Source organism: Hipposideros armiger, unplaced genomic scaffold, assembly GCF_001890085.2.
Source record: "Hipposideros armiger isolate ML-2016 unplaced genomic scaffold, ASM189008v1 scaffold_64, whole genome shotgun sequence".
Lineage (NCBI taxonomy): Eukaryota > Metazoa > Chordata > Mammalia > Chiroptera > Hipposideridae > Hipposideros > Hipposideros armiger.
The window spans coordinates 598,070-608,828 of NW_017731414.1; the positions used below are offsets into that span (position 1 = coordinate 598,070).

Consider the following 10,759-nt stretch of genomic DNA (forward strand, 5'->3'; position numbering starts at 1 on the left):
GCACCACCAACCGACAGAGCGCCGCATACCAAGGAGGGAAGAAGGTGTATCCGTTTTGGAACGGGATGCTTGCACATCCAGGACCGCAGGCAGCTAGCTGGGAGCCATGACTCTGAGAGCACCTGGGGAAAGTCTTCAATGCCAGACAAGGGCCCAAGCAGTGCAGGGCAACGCTAAAATGCTCAGGGGGAAAGAGGCACCATGGGCAAGGGGTTTGGAGAGACCAGAAAGGCCAACACAGCAAGGTGTAAGGGGGCCATGGATGATGGGTACCACCCAGTGTTAAGCCTCAGGCCTCGTTCATTCCATGGAGGTACATTCAGCACTGACTATGCAGCGGGCACTAAGGATGGCATGGTGACCCAGGAAGAGTCTGGAGTGACAAACACATCCTCATACCAAGGTTGGCTCATCTTATAAAGCAGATGCCACTTCCTATTTTCCAATTTGTGGGAACACACCGCCAACCAGATAGAAAACCATGTCCACTCTATTCCTAACACAGGAGTGTCATCCCAGGCACAAGCAGGTGTCCACTCCCCTAACTCTGAGCAGGGGCTGACAAGCAGGTTCAGGAGAAACCCTAAGATAGCCCACCCCCCACCCCAGACCAGTGTCCCTCCCATTTTTGTCCTGCCACATGAAAGGGGTACAGCAGCTGGGGGGCACCTATTGTTTTTGCCTGCACAGCAGACCCTGCTTCTTTTGCTAGCTCCTCCCTGACTTCCTGTGGGCATTGCCACTTTCTCACAAGGCTCCCTTCACCCCACCCCCAGACCAAGCCAGAGTGATTCTCCAGTTTTCAAACTGGAAGTCAGTGAATCCCTTCTTGAAGAGGCCTTCAAGAGGTCAAACCGTTGGGAGGGGGTGGGGATGAGGGGGAAGGGGCTAGACAGCATAACTACATAACTACAATATTGCCACAGGGACATGAAAGACAGTTCGAGGAATAAATTAATAATGTTGTAAATATTTTGTAGGGTGTCAGGTGGTCACATGTCTTGCTAGGGAGACCGCATCATGGATGGGGAAGAGGCTTGATCACTGCACTGTACACCTGAAGCTGATGTTGTATAATATTGTATGTCAACTATAAGTGAATACACACACACACACACACACACACACACACACACACACACACACAGAGCCAAGGACAAAAAAACAGAAATACTGTTTCCCTCTCAGTTCTCCCACCCCAATTTCAATCCCAAATGACACTTTGACTCAGTGTTAAAAGGAGGGGAGAGGTTATAAGCAAAGGCAGGATGACCTCACATAACACCTGATGCTTCTGCCCTTCAGTGAGAAGTTAGGCTCCTGCAATCAATGGCAGCACTGGCTTATCCACCAACCTTCAAAATAAGAACTCTAAATGCTTGAAAAGCTCCTTTAAAATAGAAATGCAAGTAAGTGAAATATTCATCTACAAACCTTTTCCCCAAATGCACCTAAAACTTAACATGTGACCCACTTCTGTCACTGCCAGGCTGTCAGTATCCAGCAGAGGGGGGAGCAGACATCACCAATTTCAGGTGCTTGCTGAGAACCCACCAGAAACCAGGAGGGAAAAATGGAGAAGACCATGAAAATCACCTGACCCTGCCTCTAAGGGGAAGAAGCCAGGCCCGGAAATGCAGGCACCAGTTTCTGGTTACCCAGGTAAACCAGGGGGAAGGGACAGACAAGAGGAAATGGGCAGGACAGTAAGATCCCACCAGACCCCAACCAGGGCCAGTCCATGCCTCTGAGCTGAGAGGGCATAAGTCCAGAGAGCTTGACTCTTGCCTGGGTCATGGGCACCGCCTTCTCATGACTATAGGAGGCCTGTGTGGTGTGGGTCTCCTGCACTGTGTCACCTCCCCTGGCCAAGCCCGGTCTAGGTAGTTACTGCAACACGAGGAAAGCTCAGGGGGACAGGAGAACAAGCAGCATTGTGGCAGGCTCTCCTGCACTCCTGAGTGCTCCTCAGTCCAGGACGGGGTCAGAAGCTATAACCTGCACCTGTGCAAACACAAGGTAACAGCAAGGTGCCCAAGTGTGACTACAGGCAAGTCAGACTGCGGGATCAACCAGGACTGGGTATTCAGAACCCTGTGCTGTGCAGCCTCACTGCATCCAAACCAACCCATCAATTACTCCGGACCTTACATTTCATTTACACCCATTTTGCCATCTGGACCTAAGTCTCCCAGCATTTCGCCCAACTATTTGATGGCGCTATCATCAAAGAGGTGATTAAACCAGCAAGCACCCAGGGGACATCGCCAGTTTGCTCCCAACCCCATTACCCTCTTCTCCCATAAACAAACCCTTGATGTCTCTCTCCTGGAGCACCCTCTCCATTCTGGGTCTGTCCAAGTAGAACTAACACCACACCCAGGTTTAGGGGTGAACCAACCAACATAGCCTGCTAATTCCAGCAAAGCCTAATGGCACCAAGAAATGTCTGCTGGTGCTGCTGGAAAAAAGTCACCTGCTGCTCTCTCTTCCCCTGGGTGATGAAGGTGAATCCTGAAGCTGCAGGAGCTGGGGGCGGGGGGGGGGGGGGGGTGACACCATACTGCGTGAAGGCAACACTATAAAAGGTGGAACAGAGAGGTGGTCTTTGAGTGACATGAGCAAATCAGCCCCTTCTTAAGCTCCTGTTATGAGCACAGGGCTACACTCCCTCTGGGGGAGGCCCGCCAACAGAATTAGTAAAGGAAGTAGAAAACAGATGTTCTGCCAGCCACTACCTAACTCAACACTGGAGGCAAACAATGAAACAATCAGAGGAAAGGGTCAACTGTTCCTATATTACATACCTACACATCACTGTCACCCCCACAGACCTCATGAAAAAGCGAGCTTGCCAACTGCTTACCCAGCACAAATGCAAGATGCACCGAGCGCGGAAAATAAAGTTGGGAAGTGGCTTCTAGGAGGACTGGCCTTGAGAGGAGGAGGGCAGGTAGCTACCTGGGGATCAGCCAGAGAAAAGATGTAGACACCACTCCACAGCCCAATCCCAGCTGGGCCAGGAACCTGATGGCAAGAGGGGTCAAGAGAGCTAATTTGGGATGGGGGGAGAGGATATCAAAGGGGACAAGAAGAACCCAGCTCCCAGTGTGTGCAGGCAGAGCTGCGGCCAGCTTGGCAAGTCAGGCGGCTGCCCAGAGAGCCAAGTGTGACCAGGAATGTGAGTAGGGGATGGAGCTGAAGGTACCAGCAGGGCAGAGGGCCACCTACTGGGCCCTCAGTGTGAACCATGGTCACACATATCTGAGTCCTCCATCAGTAACTCACCTGACTGCTGGCGTCTACACCACAGAATCCCCCACCAGAGTGTCATGGCCAGCCACCTACAACATCACTCTGTGCACACAGCGGACAAGTGACTGGGTCTCCACAGCAGCCACGAGGTTAACCCACCAAAGGGTGTGTCTTGGAGAAAGCATCACCCAATTTCTGATCCTGACAAAGGCAACCCAGGGTATAGGGGTGTCACATGACCAAAAAAGGGCAAAAGGTCCTAAAGTAGCAATTGAACAGGTCTCCTGGGAATACTGCAGGCAGGGATCTAAGATCACAAGCCATCTTTTCTGTCAAGGGTACAAAATGCCAGCCAAGAAACAAAAAGCAAGAAATGCCTCATACCTTTCCCTCAGCCAGTTCAAGAGAAGCACAAAGCATTTCCTCCTGACCCAGAATACAAATGTCCATATAGGAATCCCACATAAGGATCCAGACCAGGCAGGAGTGGAGTACCTGCCTTGTACCCACTGCGCTCTCATGGTGACAGGAGATGCAGCAGCAGGTAGGTGAGGAATGTGGGATGGGTTCCAATCCAGAGTGATCCTTTCTAGCCGTGTGCTCGCTGAGCCTTTCTCCACACCAACACAGTACCTGCCTCCCTGGGTTGTTGTCCAGGTTAAATGAGTTTTGAACCTGTGAGAAGTGCTGAAAATTACAACACCTAGAACCTGCTCAGTGTTGACAGCCAGTTCCCAAGATCAGTCCTGTTCCCAGGAAGATCAACAAGTACCTGAGCACCCAGCTGCTGGGGAAGTTCTAGATACCTGGGAAATAACTCATGGTCCACTACCAGGAAGCTTGTGATCCAAGACAAATGTGATTAACAAGACCTCTTATCAGCAGGAACGTAGGTTTTAAATTATGTGCAGTGCCTGAGGGAGACTGTCTAAAGTTAAAGCAGGAAAGGTTTCTGGAAAATGGACAGCACTAGGGACGGGGTAACTTGGACCACAACAAACAGGAGATGCAAAGGTTCAGATCCTAAATGTCACACACAGACAAGGTCAGCTCACAGATTGAAGTAAATGATGTTTGGATGACAAGATACAACTTCATTCCAAAGCATGACTAGATTAGCTTCTGTCTTTGAATTTCCTCAAAGAAGGAAGGAAGGAAGGAAGGAAGGAAAGAAGGAAGGAAGGAAGTCCAAAAAACAGCTACTCAAAGTACACCTGTCGTTTTGTGGAAGTTCCTGACTGTTTCTGATCATAAAAACAAAATCCTGACAGACAAAAGGTTAGGAGCCACAGGCTAGAATATTTTAAGGGGGAAAAGGTTTTAGGAACTGGGCAGGAAATGGAAATCGCAAAATTTAACATTTTAAAACATTTCATGTTTGTGAGGTTAAAACTCAGAAGATGCACTAGTCCAACTTCCATGCTGGGCACTGCACACACACGCACATGTGTGTGTGGCAGGGGCGGGGGGTGGGGGGAGGACTAGTTGGTAAGCTTCTGATCCAACCAGCACTGGGTTTAGGCCCAAAGATTCGAACAGCCTCCTTTGCGACACTAGACAGATTATTTATCTCTGCTCTCCCCTAATATGAAGTTCAGAGAAGCAACCAGGATGTGAAGCGCTCCACACTGTTCCTGGCCCACAGTACGTGCTCAGTAAAAGGCAGCTGTTCACTTCCTAGCCTCCAATGGATGAAGACAGGAAACATCACTGCAGCCCTAGGAGCATTCCAAGGCTTTGAACCCCATCTGCCCCACAGTGGTACCTCACCTGACTGACCCTTCTCCTTTTTTGCAGGCTCCACACATAATCACAGAACCTCCAGGAACTCATAGATCAGGAGTCTGGGAGTCCAGATAGAGGGCCCAGGCATGTTTGCACCCCCACCTGGCGAGGTGTCTCTGGACTGTTTCCAGTCAGCTCCAGCAATAATCAAGAGCTCCCCAAAGTACAGCAGAGGCTTCCCTCCAAGAAACTCCAGCCGCCCCCTCCTGGGCTTGCCTCTAAAAGCCACACAGAGCAAACCTAACACAGGGATACAACAGCACAACAGCACTTTAAATACTTGAAACCAGCCTCCAGGCCCTTCACAAAACCTGACATCTGCCCCTTTCCCATCCTACTGCTGAGAGAGCAAACTATTCAAGACTTGCCAGCCATTCCTCCAAACTCTCGTTCCTCTGGGGTCAGAGGTGAACCAAGAACTGACTTCCTATACCTGACTGTAAAATTTTTCATTCTGAAAACAAATGATGAAGGATTCTAGAAAGCCCTTTCATGATCTTAAGAATTCTGAACCATCTTTGAATAAAATGCATGAAGAACTGTTTTATTTGGATCTAGGAGCTGTAGCCCTATAAGACCCGATTTCCCCCACCAAATAGTCCAAGTGCATACTCTATGCCTGCCCTCCTCCCTACAAGGGAGGCTCCAGGTCCCTCGAGGATAGGGCCAGGCATGTCCAGGTCTACACCCTGCGTACCCAGCACATAAGCACTTGTTAGAAATGTTTATTGAACAGCTGAGCCATTTTCTTCTGTTTTACCCCATTTCTCCATAAACAGCATGTATGAGTTGGTGATTGAGATGTAATGCACTGCCTCCCAAGACCTGGAATTTGTTCAGAGAGTATTTATAAATGCAGCATGCAGAATATTGGTAGGCCTTCCTTATGCAGGAAATGCTCCCCAATTCATGGAATCTCTAGGTCAATTCTTGCTCCATTCTACACATGTGCCCAGAGAGTGAAAAGAAGGAGCTATTTCCAAAGGGGGCTCTGAGTATGGGCACTCTGAGGCTTGACTGAAAATGCACTGCCTACACTGCCACCTGCTGAACCACAAACTCAGTCACCAATTCTGACAACCAGCTAGTGGGCCCCAAAAGGATCCGGTGGACACAGGACAGCCCACCACCAGGAATAAAAAAAAAAAAAAAGCCCAACTTCTATGGACAAAGTTCACAGCTTCCAGAAGGCAACTTACAGTGTGGCATTGGATAGGAGATCCACCCACTGGGCTGCAGTGACCTAGAGATCAGGCTGGGGCCTGGTTCTGGTTAAACTGAGAAAATGCCCAAAATCAAGGCACAGCAAGTACAGCTCCCCTCCTTCACCTAATCCCAAGATTGACACCCTTGAGGTATGTGTCTTGCCACACACAGCTGCATCTTGAGCCCAGGAGCCCAGGTGACTACTGTGCCTTTTTAAAACTGTATCAGGACAAAAGTCCCTTCCCACAGACTGATCTTGGACAGTCCCCCAGGCCTGTGTGACCTCCAGCCAGGACAACACTCAGCTTAAAGCCACCTCTGAGGACTGCCCGGAGGGAGACCTCTGTGAAGACAGAATGTGAAGTCTACCTTCTTCTAAGGGAGAGAGAGAGTCACAACAAGGAAACACGCCTGCTTCACAACAGACACTTTCTACCTGCCTATTTCCCACAGTCATAAAACGCCACACTGCTCTCCTCATAGATCTTGGTCCCAGTGTAAAGAGCAAAAACAGGAATGTTACTGATTTGGGGCAAAAGAGTAATCAGGCAGAGTCATGTTTAGATTCCATATCCTCTAATACATTGGAGAGAATGAGAACCAACAGTCTTCCATTTTACAATTTATAAGAGTCCTCTTTTCTGTAGGCTCCTTGGCGTTTTAAGTTAACATCGAAAGTGCTATAATCTGAAGGCAAAACACAAAGCTGGAACAGACTCATGAAAAGTTCCATGTCAGCTGGCAGTTGCCACACCACGGTGTGGTCTGGCCCAGGATTCTGTCCCTGACAGAAACCTTAAGATGTTTCTGGAACAAACTTCCTAATATTGTCAACCTGTGAAATCTATCACAGGTAAATCTAACAAAACTGGGACTCACATATACATTTGTGTAAGAGAGAAGAGGCTCCCACGTGTTTTCTTACCAGGTCATGGATGCTGTCCTCTCAAGCCTCTTCAGAAGCCATCTCTCCATCACTGAGAGCAGTTTGGTGGCGTTTAGAGTTGGAAGCACGTCACTTAATAACTTTGGGTAAGTCCCTAACGTTACAGCAGTCACCTCACATGAAGTCAGTGAGAAACAAAAGCATCTTGTCCTCTCTTAGCCACAGGGGACACTAAGCAGCACCTGTCACTGTGCAAAAAGGGGAGACGAGTCACTTGACCCACCTCCCTTACAGGGCTGTTGGGGGGAACCAGGTGATGCTGTTCAAGTGCTGCACAAAATCATGTGAAGTATGCATCTCTGTGTAGCATTTTGTTACTTTAGAAAGTTCACATAATGCACAATGCATTAAAACAGAAAAGTTCTAGAACAATTCATGTTAGTCTCAGGTGCCCCTTCCACAACCTGAACTGAACCCTGGATCAGGAAGGAGCTTTGTGAGGCATGTACTCCAGTTTCCAGTCCCACTTTGCAGGTGAGGAACCTGCAGCCCAGCAAAGCTAAGCGGCATCTTAACCTTCAAATTCGTAGGTGGTAAAATTATCCTTCTTGCGCGTATCTCTCTGCAAAGGCCCCTTGGTCACCTCCCCTTGGTACCTGATGTTTGCAGAACTACAAGGAAGAAAGTAGTTCCTAAGGTTTCTTGCTGGAGAGCCTGACCACTGGGAGGCATTTACACAGCTGTCCAGGGCAAGCTCAAGTCCCTCCTCCCTGCAGTGCCTTCTCTGGCCTCTCCCTGCTCTGAATACAGTGATGCTCACCTGCCTTGAGCAAGGCCTGCCCTGTGCTGTTATTCAGCTTGTCATGGGGACAGACTTTTCTGATGCCAGGTGAACATCTGTTCCTTATGGCTCTATAGAGTTCTGCATTAGAATATTCCCTGACTTAACTCTGGGGCCAATAGCAGTCACAATGGCTTTTTGATGAAAAGGAGCTCAAATGTAGCTCCTCAGTCATAGGTCCAAGAACGAGTCTGGGGTCAATTTAACCAGCACTTAGAAGGTACACATAATGCTTCTGCTCTAAGAGAAAATAAACAAACCGTGCTCATGAAGACTGATTCTGGTCATAAAGACAAAGCCTGATCTTTCGCGAAGACTGATTCTGGTCATAAAGACAAAGCCTGATCTTTCGCGAAACAATGAGTGTCCCATACAAACAGGAACCTAATCACCTGCTGAGGAGACTGTGCTGGGGTGGACTGACTGATTTCTGGGCAGAAGACACTGCCCTCAACTTTATCCATCACGAAGCAAGATTAAACTGGAACAAATGCACACACTGCACTTCAGAGAGATTTTCAACACTCTGGGCTGACATACCATAAGAAGAGTAAGATTTCGACTATTCTGAAAAACTGTTAGTTGCTTTCTGAAAAGGAGTGTAAAGGATTTACTTCGGTGCTGAGTTGGCAGAAATTAACTCAGAGCCTGCTGCTATAGAAATTCAAATACTCCAGAGGCTAGAATTTAGAGCAAAAAAACCAACTTTCCTCTTAAGAACTCCTTTGTCAAGGAGATCCTCAGTAAATGTTACTTTGTTACTTCCCTAACTTTTCAGATACTTGTGGATATTAGGTCAGCAGCTTGACATTAACTTTTCAAGCAAAAGCTGTTTGTTAACCATAATTGCATGCTCATAAAGGTAAGCATTACATGACACAATTCTCTGTCGTTTCTCTCAGAAGCGGTTTAATTTTAGTGTTGGCTCTTCAACTCTGTCCCCATTTTTTTTTCATGAGCATCTTAAATATGTGTCAACCAACTATCCAGAAGTGTTCATAATTGGGCAAAGCAGAGAAGAGCAGCTGTGCGGCAGCAATGCCTTGTTGGAGCTACCTCACCCTCACCTGGGCCCAGTCAATCGTGAAAACGTGCAGCCCTGCAGTTGCACCTTCTCCACCAGCAAATTATTCTGCCACATCTCTAAGTTTCTATATTTTGATCCAAGCCACACTTCTGTCAAATGACTATTAACAATGCTCACGGACACTGACAATGGCAGCATTTAAAGGAGGCGCTTTCCTCATTGCTCATATTCAAAGAGACAATTTCCCAACTCTATCAACTTATGTTAGTAGGACTCTAGCGCATCTATCACTAGAGTCGCCCAAAGTAAGTCACATGAAACGTGAATTCCATGCTATGTAATACAGCCATGGGCTCATATGAATGTAATGTTTCTGCATGCACCAGGATACACAAAGCTGAAATGTGTTCCCTCTTCCTACTTCTGGTTAGCCCCCCTTTCTCCTCTCCCTTCTCTACTTCTAGGAACCCTCTGGATTAGATCCTTAACACTGGAACCCCTGAGGTCACTGCCCACCTAATCTGTAACATCGTGACCACCTGTCAAAGCGTCTCCTGATGTCAAAGCACCTTCTGATCCCAAAGCTCTCCTAGGTGGCATTAAGGATCAGTGCTAATAGCTCAGCCACTCTCAGATACTCCGGAAGGCAAGCAAGCACATGGAATTAAAGAATTGCACTCTGACTCGACAAAAGATGCAAAAGTCACCAAGGCTGTATTTTTCACTTGCTTTATCCTCCAATATTTCAGTCTTGGGAATTGCAGCGGCACCAGTTACTGCAAAAATTCTGGAAGGTTTTATATAGCTTGTGCCTACTCCACCCCCAAAGTCCTAACAAAAACGTATACATTTGTTAAATGCAATTTCCACCAAGCCAATCTTAATGGGGCCCGAAGAACAGGGATAAGAGAATTACTTATGACAGACAAATCAGAGCCTTACAAATATCATAACTCCTCCAAAACTGCCCAAGATAATTTTTTCTCCCATCCGCAGTATGTTAAAAAGTGATCTCAATGGCCACTTCCTGGTCTCCCAGCAAATGCAGGGGCTCACTTCATACCTGGAATGTCATCCTCGTATTGCTCGACCTGCTCCTGGCACAGGGGAAAATGACCCCTATCACCAACAACTCCTTGGAAAATATATGAGAACACAATGAGTCTTGCCCTACACACACAGAGGGGGTACAGGGGAGATCCCTCTGCAAACAGCAGCTTCAGTGGAGGGTCATCTGACAAAATGACACCCTGGGGTTAACCCTGTCATCTAGGTCACAAACGATCAGGCTAGGATCCCCAGGTGGGGGAAAGGGACAGCCAAAACAGGGCTCTTGGGTGAAACGGAGAGAAAACAATCACCTCTAATTCCCTACCCAAAAGTGGGGCTCTGGCTTGGTCAGAGACGCAATGGGCAGTTAGGTCCAGAAAAGCAACATGAAGGATCCCAACCTCCCCAAGATCATCTTCCGCTGGCAGCGACCCCAAGAGGGATCCAGTAAAGACATGTCCATTGGCAGAACCGAGGGAACCTCTCCACACGCCCTAGGAACCCGTCTAGGAGCAAAGCAGGCCGGGGGTTTCCTTCCGAAGCCAAGGTGCTTCCAGCAGGGAGAAGAGGGAAGGAGGACTTCCCTGATCACCCAGAAGGCCGAGATATCGGAGGCACGGGCTCCCCGAGTCATACTCCAGCCACCAGTTGCTCCATAGCCTTTCTCCCTCCCCTCCCCCCAGTCGAAAAGTGCTTCCAGGGGTGGGTG

At 48.3% G+C, this 10,759-nt stretch overlaps 1 protein-coding gene across 1 annotated transcript in view; it reads right to left on the reverse strand.

The window, feature by feature from the left end:
- Positions 1-10,759, reverse strand: part of MED26 (mediator complex subunit 26) — a 48,299-nt gene that overhangs the window by 36,767 nt on the left and 773 nt on the right. The window lies entirely within an intron of this gene.